General features: G+C 45.7%; 1 protein-coding gene across 4 annotated transcripts in view; it reads right to left on the reverse strand.

Moving 5' to 3' along the window:
* trim59 (tripartite motif containing 59) overlaps positions 1-12,267 on the reverse strand; it is a 36,160-nt gene that overhangs the window by 22,710 nt on the left and 1,183 nt on the right. Inside the window, exon 1 of one of the 4 annotated variants that reach the window (XR_011344160.1) lies at positions 4,379-4,464. The exons of the other annotated variants lie outside the window; for them this stretch is intronic. The gene's annotated coding sequence lies outside the window, so the exon portion shown is untranslated. Of the gene's footprint in view, positions 1-4,378; positions 4,465-12,267 lie in introns of those variants that run through there. 4 annotated transcript variants of the gene reach the window in all.

The following is a 12,267-nucleotide window of genomic DNA, read 5'->3' on the forward strand; positions in this document are numbered from 1 at the left end:
GCCGTAACAAATTCCCACCCTCCTAGTCCCACTGACCAGCACCCGGTCCATACCCCTCCAGTCTTCTCCTCTCCATGTAACTATCCAGTCTTTCCTTAAAGGTAACCAATGATCCCACCTCAACCACGTCTGCCAGAAGCTCATTCCATATCCCTACCACCCTTTGTGTAAAGAAATTTCCCCTCAGGTTCCCCTTATAATTTTCCCCTTCAATCTTAAACCATGGCCTCTAGTTTGAATCTCCCCCACTCTTGATTGAAAAAGTCTATCCACATTTACTCTGTCTGTCCCTTTTAAAATCTTAAACACCTCTATCAAGTCACCCCTCAATCTTCTACGCTCCAGAGAAAAAAGCCCTAGTCTGCACAACCCAAGATATTACATTCAATTTCTTTGTTTTGATCATGAATATTTATACTGTAAATAGCCACATTCACAGCACTGAACCTTTTGGTCTGCACCACAAAAGGACGATTTGCATTATTGCTAGCTCACTTTTTTTTTTGCACTCGGATAAATGTGTGTTTTTTGTTAAATTATGGTCTTCAATTAAGTATATAAAATAATACTTTATTTTAAACCACAAAATAAGCAGTTAAATATTTCAAATTCATTCCAAATACATGTGATATGTGTATAGGAAGAAAAAAAAATCCTACTACCCCACCTCCCACCCTCTTCACTCCAACCCCTACAACACAAAAGGAAAAAGACAAGAGGTAAAGTCCTAGAAGAGAAAAAGATTGTGATTCATTTAAATATTAATACCCACACTTTGTCAATAGGGGCTCCTTATTTTCCAAAACATGATACCTATTTCTTAAATTATAAGTACATTTTTTCAAGTGGTACACAACCCCCAACTTCTGCCAACATGTGACATTTTCTAGCTATCGCTAAAGCAATTACAACAAATTTCACTTGATATATATTCAATTTAGGTTTGACCCCTCTAACATCTCCCAATAAAATCAGCATTCCTGTGGGAATTTTAACCCCCGTTATTCATTCTAATAAATTACCTGTTGTGAACCAAAAAGGTTCAACTGTGGAACACTGCCAAGTTGAATGCAAAAATGTACCAACTTGTCCACATCTAATATAAATCCTTAATAAATATGATTCATTTTGTGCAACTTCTGTAATGTCAAATATAATTGATGTATAAAATTATACTGAACCAACCTATATCTCACATTTGTTGTACATTTCATGCTCTCTAAGTGTCACAATCAATTTTTTCATCTCTTTGCCATCAAGATCTTAATTTCTAAACCCCTTCCTTCTGACCTTTCTTTTGCAATAATTTATACACATTTGAAATAAATTTCTTTATATCTAGCACATAACACTGATTCTACCTCCTATTGATAATAATAAATCTTGACCAAAATTTTCAAGAACCTCAAAATTTGATAATAACAAAATTGAGTATTTTCCAGTACTTTAAACTTTCCTTCATTCTATTAAAAGTAATAAATTTTCCAGCCTCAAAACAAACTTTAATTTTCCTAATACTATAATTTTCCAAATCTTTAAAAATTAATTTCCCATAGAAAATGGGATGTCTATTATGAAATAAAGGTGTTCTTCTTGACATTAAATCTCCTCTCCAATATCTTTAACCTTATTCCAGAGCTCAATTAAATGTTTCAGTATGGGTATTTCTCTATTCTCTATCAATAATCTTGCATTCCATTTATGAATAAATTCACATGGATTTGTTTCCCCTATTTTCTATACTATTCTCTTGTGTGAGACTTCGTCAGAAACCTTCAGAAAAACCAAGTATACCACATCAACTGTGCTGGTCCATTCCGCTGGTTACATCCTCAAACAATTTCACATTTGTCAAATACGATTTTCCTTTCGTAAATCCATGCTGACTTGGACTGTCCCTCCATTCCAAATGCTCATCAATGACAAGATTAATAATCAACTCCAACATTGATCACACCACTGAAGTCAATCTAACCAAGAGTTAGCCAAACATTTTTGGGTGTGAGCCACAAACAGAAAAATACAAGGAGTCATAGGTCAAACAATATTAAGTCTGGCAGTTTTCAACCAGCTACACTGCAAGGAAAAACTGTTTTTAGACCAGAAAACCCCATTGCTGAGGCAAGGAAGAGCTGCATTGCTGGAGAGTCATGCTGAGACCTCCTCACTGGAGATGTCAGAGGGCTGCTGGACCACTGCAAAGTTGCCTTTCTCTGCAACTGTGGAGGGTATCCTGTGTGACGTTGCCCTCTCCTGCCCAGTTTCTATCCTCATTACTGCCAGAAAAAATGATTTGGTCACCATGTTGCTGGACACCCAGCTGCAGGAGGCAGGAGTGACAGGACTGAAGAGCAGACTGCACTGGTTGGCAGGTGTTGGGACCCTCTGAAAGAGACACAAGAGGTGCTGCAAAGATTCAGGTGCCACCCCGATGAGCAGCCATTGATAGATTGAATTCAAAGATGGAGAGCTCACAGGCTGCCAGCTGAAGTGGTGAATGCGGCTCAATTTTAACATTTAAGAATTTGGACAGGTACATGGAGTGGAGAGGTATGGAGGGCTATGACTGGGTGCAGATCAGTAAGATGAGGAAAAAAAATGGTATGGCACAGACTAGAAGACCAAAAGGGCTTTTTTCTGTGCTCTGATGTTCTAGATGGAGCAGTATGTTTGGACTGTTGATGGAGCAGACAGTACACCCAGGATGGCCCAACCCCCTCTAACACCTCTCAGTTGTGGTCACAGATGCAATAGCCAATCTGCACACAACGAAGTCCAACAGTCTGCAGATACAGACCCAACAACTTCTGGTTTTGTGGCACCCCACAGCGGCCTCATGGAATACCGTGTGTGGTGTCACAGACCTTTAAGCTGGCGGGTAAGGATTACAGAGTGGCTCAGCGAGACCTACATGGGCTGTTTCTCTTACAAGTTTGCCCTCTCGAGCACGCATATGACTCATCTTGCCCACATCTGGCACTGCACAACAGCAATGTCAAAACCATTGGTTTCACCACACTGCAGTTTGGCGACTGCAGGAATGGGAGTTGGACCAGCGTGAAGAGAGAAGGACCCAACCTAACCCTCTTCGCATCCATCCTTACCCCCCCCCCCCCCCACTGCTTCCCCAGCCCCCAAGCATAAAGCAGTTCCTCTCTATGTGAGAGCTCTGGCAGGGAATAGCAGTGAGCCATTCATTTGGGGGGATGACATTAGAGCTGGCTTAGATTGGCTCCCGGCCAGCCCCAGGTTAGCACACAGGAAGTCAAGGACTGTTTCCCCTCAAACTGGTTTACCCTACCACAGCTCCAGGTGGACGGCATAGCCGTGGCCTCCTGAAGCACTTAAAAAGAGAAAGTAAAACAGAAGAAAATCTCCCCTCCCCCCAAATCCATTTGCACAGAAAGGGGGAATAGGAAAGAAAACAGAAAATTGCAGCAGCTTCTACTCTTGAAGCCAAGTAGTGCAATGTACATAGAGTGCGATTTATTGTTAGAGACTATGTTTTAACAGGCCACTTAAAAATGGGCAATGGGACGCAGTTGGCCTACTGGCCATAGTTTGCCCGTCCCTAGTCTAACCAGTCTACAATTTGTTTCTTTTTTTTTAAAAGTGGAGTCGTATCAGCAACCCTTCATTTCAAAGGAACTGATAGAGAATGTAGCGAATATTGGAAAATGACCAGTGCATCTACTAGGAACACACTAGAAAGTATACTGACTGGTTACATCACAGCCTAGTTTGATAAGTGTCCAGGAAGACAGAAAGTAGCCAACTTTGGCAAGTCTACCACACAGTCCAACCTCCCATCCATCAAATGCATCGATGTGAAGCACTGCCTCAAGAAGAAATTTATCTCCTAACTTTTGTTCCATCTGCACCAGTGATTGAGACCTCTCAATCGCCAACCCTTTCAGTTCTGTGTCACACTCAAATGTCTGTCCATGGCCTTGTGTACTGTCCCACCAAGACCACCTGCAAACTGAAGGAACACCACCTGATTTTCTATCTGGGCACTCTCCAGCCAGATGGCATTAACATCAACTTTTCTCATTTCTGCTATTTTCTCCCCCACTTCCCTATAACCATATAACCGTTTACAGTGGGAAACAGGCCATGTCAGCCCTTCGAGTCCACACCGGTTCACTGTAATCAATGTCAGGTCACTGGTCTGAGTTTTACTGGTACCATGTAATACAGTACTACCTGTCGCATGGTCAGGTGGTCGGCCCTTTCCAGTTCTCCTCCATCCCTCCTTCCCTTGGTCACAGCTGTCCCCTCCCTCCCTCCCTTCTCCCCTATCACCTCCTGCTTTTGTGACCACCCTTCCCCCCACCCCCCACTCTTTTGTTTGGACTCCTGCCAACATTTTCCATACCTTGATGAAGGGATCAAGCCAGAAACGCCAGTTATGTATTTTTACCTTTGCTGTATAAAGGACACTGCTTGACCTGCGGAGTTTCTCCAGCATTTTGTGTTTTTACTTCAACCACAATGTCCATATATTTTCATAATTTACTTCCTTTATTTCTTAACTTCCTAAATTCAGCTTGGAGAATCTCATTCCATTTCTTACTTATACTGTAACTACCTACATGCACTATGACAACTGGCTCTGCAGCCTTTCCCTTCAGAATGCTCTTTCGCTGCCTTGAGCTATCCCTGACCTTTGCACCCAGGAGGCAACATACTGTCCCAAAGAAAGATAAAAACTGCTGAGACTGAAATCATTAAGAATCTCTGGGGTAACTCAACAGATCAGACAGCATCCAAGGGTTGAAGTGTCCAGTCAATGTTTTAGGTTCTGACCCTCTCAAGAGAGGAGCAAGGGGTGAAATTATGTATATACGTAAAGCAGCTGGGGAGATGATAGGATGATGGACAGAAACATTGTCCTGTATCCTATCATGTCTTTTTTTTTTAAAGTATGTTATTGGGACCCACAATCTCTACCTGTTCACCTGCTCATCCAGAGTGTTGAGAGTTCAGTGAAGTCCTTTATAATGGCCCCATAAGCAATACAGAACTATTCCAACTATTGTTGCCTTAACCTTTCTTTGACTGACTAATATGGATCTCTTTGGAATCTAATGCTGTTCCAAAATTTTCTTTTATTGCTCTTCTTGGATCCTTACTTCCTATATTTTTAAATAAATTAACTAATAATCTGGTGGTTAAACGTACTTTGAGGATTTGGATACAATTTAGAAAACATTTTGGTTTAATGAGATTTTCTCTAGTTCTATTTTTTTCTAATTATTTCTTTAAACCTTCCATGATTGATATAACTTAAGGTGGTCTGATAGGGTTATAATGGAGTTGTCAGTAATCCTGATCCGAGAATGGGACATAGGAGATATATGAAACAGCTTTCTACATACAAAGGTGTATGTAGGTGTATTGTGTATGTCGGTATACTGTACTGGTAACTATACTTTTATCTATTATAGCTCCCAAACGCAGCAAGACCAGTGTTAGTGAGAGCAGCAGCAAGTCGCAAAGGAAAAGTATCAATTGGAAGTGAAACGAAAGGTTATTAAACAACACAAAGATGGAAAAAAAATTAATGTTATTGCTCGCGATTTAGGCTTGTCGCACTCGACAATCGCGACAATCTTCCAAAACAAAGATAAAAATTCTCCAAGCTGTTAAGGATCGGCTCCAATGAAAGCTACACGGCTAACGAAAATATGAGAGGGACCTTGTATCAGATATGGAGAAATAGCTAATGACATGGATTGAGGACCAAACACAAAAGTGAGTCCCTTTCAGCACGTGGTCGATCACTGCTAAGGCATGAAGCTTGTTCCAGATGCTGAAAGATAAAGCAAGGCCAGACTAGGATATTAATTTTAGTGCTAGAGCTAGATGGTTCAAGCACTTCAAACAATGTTTCTCACTGCATAATGTGAATGTCTGTGATGCTGATGCGAAGGCAGCAGAAGAATTTGATGGTAACTTAGATAAACGGATTGTAGAAGGTTATTTGCCCCAGCAAATTTTTAAAGTGCTTCCTTATTCTGGAAGCAAATGCGTGAAAAGACCTTCAACCATGAGGAGGCCAAGTCAATGCCAGGCTTTAAGGCTTTTAAAGACAGATTTGTTAGGAGGTAAAGTTGCTGGCTACAAGTTAAAGCCATTTCTTATTTGGCATAGTGAAAACCCCAGGGCTTTCAAGAATATTAACAAACACACTTACTGGTTTATTATAGGAGCAATTAAAAAGTTCTGGATGACATAAATGCCATTTCAGGATGCCCTTCTCGATTGCTTTGCCAATGAAATGGAGAAGTACAGCTTGTAAGAAGATTTTGTCAATTATAGACAACGCTCCAGGACATCCCCCTTTCATTGGTGACCCCCCCTCCACCTCGACAGCAAAGTGATGTTCCTCCCACCAAACTATCTCTTTAATCCAGCCAATGGACCAAGAAATTATTGCAGCATTCAAGGCCTACTACCTGAGGAAGACCTTTTCTCAGACTGTTGATGCAACTGATGACACTGGCAAGACACTGAAGCATGGTCAACAACAGCCTGAACCTAGACATGGATGATAAGGACATTGAAAAATTCGTAGAGGCTGAAGAGGCAAGGGAAAAGGAAACTGCAGAAGGAGAAGAACAGATGCAGAAGAGGTTCATTGTTAAGGGGTTAGCCAATTTTTTTTTTTGCAGGCCTTAACTTCTTTTTTTCATATTCTATTCCTCCTCAGTTCAGGCCCTTCCCTGATCAATATGTGAACTAAATTTACTAATCCCTTTCAGTACCATCTGTGGCACAGCAGTAGTGTTCTTCCTTTATCACATCAATGTTTTAGTCATTTCTCGAAGAAATGTAACAAAGTATAGATTGGAATGAGATTGTCATAAGAATCAGCAGGTTGTAGGTAAAAGTCCGACAAAGCAGCAGCAGTGAACTGCGAGAGTGCTGGACTGGAAGAGGTGTTATCCTTTGAATGAAATTTCCTTAATCTTTTTGTGCCAATGTCTGTTCATCACTCAACAATATTAAATATGAACAGATCATCTGGTCATGATCTCATTACTATTTGTTGGGGCTTGGTGTCAACAGATTATTGTTTTGTTTTGCTTTTTAATGAGTTCTTACACTTTAAAATGTACCATTATCCGTAAGGTACTTTGGATCATTCAGAGAGGTGCATCCACAGCATCTAGCGATGCACCGTAGACCAGCTCGGCTGATGAAGGTGCCTAATACATAAACCATGATGTAATAGGAGCAATGTCACACAGCAGATCATTTGCAATATATATTGAAATGAAAAGCAAATTATCCTGCGTCCAGATTAAAGCTGGTACATATTTATGGAATGGCACATCTTAGAGATATATCACATTTGAAGATTCCTTTATTTTCAAAGTTTGCAATGGCACACATCTGATACTTTAAAGCAGTGGTTTTCAAACTTTTTCTTTCCACTCACTTGCCACCTTAAGTAATCCCTATGACATAGGTGCACTGTGATTAATAAGAGATTACTTAATGTGATGTGAGTAGAAAGAAAAAGTTTAAAAACCACTGTTTTAATCGTACCTAATTGACTCGTTATGTCCACAGTTTCATAACTCCAAAGGAAATGGGCCAATGACAATTTTTCTCAAGCAAAATATTGCAGTAACAATTGGAACGAGAGCAGTAATTCTCAACCTTACTTTCCCACTCACATACCACCTTAAGCAATCCCTTACTAATCACAGAGCACCTATGGCATAAAGATTACTTAAAGTGGAATGTGAGTGGAAAGTCTGAAAACCACTACTTTAAAGTAAGCATTAATTTAAGATTTTCCTTTTCTTTATCTGATTATTTGGCATAAAAACAAAACCGACCTACAAAGTAATGATAAATTATTAAGTACACAAAATTCAGTGAGAAAAACCCACCCAGTCCAGCAAGATCTACTACTTAAATGTCATATCCTTTAAAAAGTCGTAGATGGCTTTTTGAGACAAATGCAATACAAAACATCCTTTGGTAGACAAAATACATTTTGTATTGTTAAGTAGCGGCAGCTACCCTGCTAATTGAAGGATCCCACAACCAGATGGGTTGAGTTCAGTGAGCAAAAACTGATTTATTGCAGGCTGCCTGGCTGGACTTATACTCCCAGCCTGGACCTGGCTGAGAACCGCCCTGAGGGGGCCCGACATCACCGGGGTGTCAGGTGGGTCCCAAAGCACGGGCTTGAGTCTGGTGCCGAGGTCGGGAAGAAACCCCCGACGGTGCCATTTTGGCCAGCTGCCCCGCTGCGTGTGTGACAAGCGGGGCCGGTTAGCCTACCTAATAGGATACCGCCACACACCACCCCTCCCAGAACTGGCGCCAATGTCCTTTTTTGCCGGGCAGCCTCGTATCTTGGGTGGGGGCACAACTACTGGTTCAGTGGGATCGAGGTGGGCTGGCTTTAACCTGTCCACCAAAAACAGTTCCCTCTTACCACCGATGTCCAGTGCAAAAGTGGATCCTGAACGCTGGATGACTTTGTACGGCCCATTGTATAGTCTTTGTAGAGGTGCTGTGGATAGGTCGCTGGGGATGCAAGAGGCCAGTGTGCAGTGTCTGGGCGGCGGTGGGGGTAATGAACTAGGCCCGGAGGCGGGGAAGTAGACAGTGAGGTTGTGAGGTGCATTGACGAACTCACCGGGTAGGGCTAGCGATGAACTGTAGACCAGCTCGGCTGATGAAGTCGGTAAGTCTATATTGGGTGTCAAGCGGATGCTCAGGAGCACCCAAGACAGCTCGTCCACCCAGTCGGGGCCGTAGAGGCGGGCCACAAGTGCCGACTTAAGGTGATGATGCAATCACTCAACTAGCCCATTGGCCTGTGGGGATAGGTTGTGGTGTGATGTAGCTCTATCCCCAGCTTGTTGGCGAGCTGTGCCCAGAGCACAGAGGAAAAGTGGGCGCCCCAATTACTGGTGAGGTGATTCAGGACACCGAACCGAGCAACCCAACCGTTCAAAAGCGTTTGGGAGCAGGAGCCCGTGGAGGCATCTGGATCGCCTTGGGCCAACGAGTGATGCGGTCTACCACTCTGAAAAGGTTAACGGTTACCTCGGGAAACGGGTAAGAGTCCGACGATTTCCACATGTACGTGGCTGAACCGTTGCTGGACTTGTTCAAAATCTTGTACAGGCGGTCTGATGTGCCTGTGTACCTTGGAAAACTGGCAATGGGTGCAGGTTCTGGCCCAGTCCGCAATCTACTTCCGAAGCCCGTGCCAGATGAAATATTCTGCCACCATATGGACCATGGACCTGATGGAAGGGTGGGAGAGGTCGGATATAGTGGAAGACTTGCCTGCGCCACTGCTGGGGAACCACTGGTCATGGGGTGCCCATGGAGACATCGCACAGGACAGTGCCCTCACCGTGAGGAGTCGGGAGGTCCTGAAACCGCAGGCCCACGATAGCAGTCCTGAAGGCCCTCGTCTCCTCGTGGCGAGCTGGCCCGGGCGAGCTGGTCGAAGTCAAGGCCGGGTGTCAGCGCGCAAATGGCCAGTCGTGAGAGTGCGTCGGCGACCACATTGTCTTTCCCCGCCTTGTGCAGAATGTCAGTGGTGAACTCTGACACGAAGGAGAGGTGACGCTGTTGGTGGGCCGACCAGGGATCTCCTGCCATAGCGAGCGCCTGAGTGAGGGGTTTGTGGTCGGTAAAAATGGTGAAAGACTTCCCCTCCAAGAATTAGCGGAAATGACGTACCGCCAGGTACATGCCCAGCAACTCACGATTGAAAGCACTATACTTGCGCTCTGGCAGGTGAAGAAGACGGCTAAAGAATGCCAGTTGTTTCCACTGTCCGTTTTCCTGCTGCTCCAGGATGGCGCTGTGACAGAGGCATTGATGGAGTGCGCCATATGCAGGTCGGTGTGTGGGTGGACGAGCAGGGTAGCCTTCACGAGGGCATGTTTCGTGGCTTTGAATGCCCTGCTGGCCTCTGGAGTTCAGGTGAGTGTTTTGTCTTTGGCCGCGATGAGTGCGAAGTGAAGCTGTGAGCTTGCACAGCGTCTGGAATGAAGCTGTTATAGAAAATGACCATAACCGCGAACTCCTGTAGCCTCTTGAGATGGTCCGGGCATGGGAACCTTAGTAGCAGCAGGTGTGGCCCCTTTGGCTGTGATGGTATGGCCCAGAAACTGCATGGACTCTTTCCCGAACTGGCACTTGGCCAGATTGATTGTTAGGCTAAAGTCGGCCAGTCGGGAGGGTGCGCAGGTGAGACTTGTGTTGTGCCCGGTCGGTCTCTGCTGGCGACAAATATGTCACCCAGGTAAATGAATACGAAATTCAAATCCCTGCCCACTGTGTCCATAAGGCACTGGAAGGTCTGGGCGGTGTTCTTGAGCCCGAACTGCATGCGTAGGAACTCTAACAAGCTAAAGGGGGTGATGATGGCCATTTTGGGAATGTCCTCGGGATTTGGTGATACCCGCACACCAGGTTAACCTTGGAGAATACCCTCGCGCCATGCAGGTTGGCCGTAAAGTCCTCGATGTGAGGGATCGGTTAATGGTCAAGTACTGTCTCGTCGTTAAGCCGTCGATAATCTCCGCAGTGGAGCCAGCCACCGGAGGCTTTTGGGACCAGGTGGACTGGTGAGGCCCAAGGACTGTCGGAGCGTCGAATTATCCCCAGCTCCTCTAGATGCGAGAACTCTTCCTTCGCTATCTGGAGCTTATCTGGCGGGAGCCGGCAGGCCTTGGATGGGGATGTAATGAAACACCCTGTAGCGTGGTGAGGCGGCGGAGAACTGCAGCTTGAGGAGGGATGGGAACTAGTCCAGGATACACAAACTCATCCTTGGGCGTTCTGACTGTGACCATCTGCGGCTGTTTCGTGCGGGAGGCGTTGAGGCGAACAAATTGGAAGGTACGGACATCTACCAGTCACCTTCCTTGAATGTTGATCAGGAGTCTGTGGGTGAGGAGGAAGTCAACACCCAGGATAGCGGTTGGAAGGGACGAAATGGTGAACCTCCATGAGAACCGCTGGCCGATCTGGAAGTGGACGGTCTTGTCTCCATACTTTTGGATCTCCGTTGAATTGGCTGTACAGAGGGGAGGTCCTCGAGGCTGGTTCCAGGACGAGATCGCTGTGGCCGGGATGACGCTGATCTGGGCCCCAGTGTCAACAAGGCTGTGTTCTTGGCTAGCCGCCGCAGCCATTAACAGCGGTCGGCCTGCTAGTTTCCCTGGAAAGAGCAGGGCTGATGACACTTCCGGGCCTTGGCTCCGCAGCGCTGGTGGAAGAAGCAGAGGCCTGAAGTGGATAACCTGCTTCTGGCTACGCTCTTTGAGGCTCCTGCAGGGGCCGGGTGTTCCACCGCAGCACTAGAGGAAGGCTTAGCATGGTCATGCTTGTGACTCGTAACCTGCTGGACTGCTGAGCCCTCTGGGAATCGTTTGAGCCATAGCTTCTGAGCCTTTTGACTGATCTTCCTCGGGTCGACAAAGCTCTCCTGGGACAGTAACAGCCGGATGTCTTCAGGCAGATGGTCAAAGAAGATGCGCTCGAAGAGTGGGCAGTTGGTGCGATCGCCCATGAGTGCGAGCATCTCGTCCATCAACTCGACTGGAGTTCTGTCCCTCAAAGCACAGCATCCGAGCGGCACGCTGGCACCTGGAGAGGCCGAGGGAGCCGGTGAGCACCACTTGATGGTCCCGTACTTATTTTCCGCGGGTGGGTGCTGAACGAGGTACAGCACTTGTTTGGCGGTGACCTGGTCCAGGGCGGCGACCCCATGGTAAAACTTGGTCGAATCCGATGAAATCTGGCAGAGGTGAAAATGAGCTGCTGCGTGGCTGAACCAGGTCTCCGGCTCCTGAACCCAGTAGTCAGGAAGCTTGATGGCTATAGTGTTGATAGAAGGGTCATTCATGTTAGATTTAAAGACATTTGAGCCTGTCAGGGTCACCGCTACCCTGCCAACTGAAGGATCGCACAACCAGATGGGTTGAGTTTAGTGAGCAAAAAGTGATTTATTGCAAACTGCCTGGCTGGTCTTATACTCCCAGCCCGGACCTGGCTGAGAACCGCTCTGGGGGGGGGGGGCATCATGTGGGTCCCCAAGCACGGGCTTCTGAGCCCGGTGCAGAGGTCAGGAGGAAACCCCCGAGGGTGCCCCATTTTGGCCAGCTACTGCACCGCGTGCGTGACAAGCGGGGCCGGTTCGGCTGCCTCATGACGTACTGCCAGAGCTAGCCATTTTAAACACAAGGGCTTACAAGGGTGTGGATACACTAT

This window comes from Narcine bancroftii, chromosome 9 (assembly GCF_036971445.1).
Source record: "Narcine bancroftii isolate sNarBan1 chromosome 9, sNarBan1.hap1, whole genome shotgun sequence".
In the NCBI taxonomy this organism is placed as follows: Eukaryota; Metazoa; Chordata; class Chondrichthyes; order Torpediniformes; family Narcinidae; genus Narcine; species Narcine bancroftii.